This window comes from Haplochromis burtoni, unplaced genomic scaffold (assembly GCF_018398535.1).
Source record: "Haplochromis burtoni strain Fernald_Lab_line unplaced genomic scaffold, NCSU_Asbu1 Contig_3717, whole genome shotgun sequence".
NCBI classification, from domain to species: Eukaryota; Metazoa; Chordata; class Actinopteri; order Cichliformes; family Cichlidae; genus Haplochromis; species Haplochromis burtoni.
In genome coordinates, this window is record NW_024586078.1 from 2720 (window position 1) to 3411 (window position 692).

The following is a 692-nucleotide window of genomic DNA, read 5'->3' on the forward strand; positions in this document are numbered from 1 at the left end:
ATTCTGTACGTGGAATCATATACATTACATTACTGGATGATTATTATTATTGACTAGGCAACGTGTATATCACTTGAATATTGCAGCTAGAGAGGATTTGAATTACGTGTACTGTGCTGGGTACATTTATGTCTAATAATATTTCTTCCTAATTTATTGGGAGAGTTGTATTTAAAAAACGCTAAATAATAGTAACTAAAGATTTAAAATACGTGAGATGGAGTACAAAGCACAATAAAAGTACATTAAAACTTTATGCAAGGTACTTGAATAAACGGGCCAAATTATAGTCTACCAATGGACTGGAATACCCTACACCACTGGCATTAGAGGTGGGTGGTGTTCAGCTGTAAGTCCTTCACTTCTTTACCTTTGCTCTGCTTCTGTTCCTCTGGAACATCTGGAGTGGTCTCAGCTGTGGGGGCAGTAACATCGTTGCTGGCGTGGCTGCCATTACCGTTTGCTTCCTGTAAAAAACATCACTGTTTAATTAACGGCTTCTATCATTATACGGTCTACTGAGGACATGATGTGCCCAAGCAGCTTGTTGTATCTAAAAGTTACTTGCAGATCTCTTTGACCTTCTCAAAATTCAAATTTTGACTGGTCTGTGGGGTTAGACTGGTTTCAGTTATACTCGCAAATTAATGCAAATCAAGCAGTTTCAAACAATTGTTTTTGCTAGCAATCGA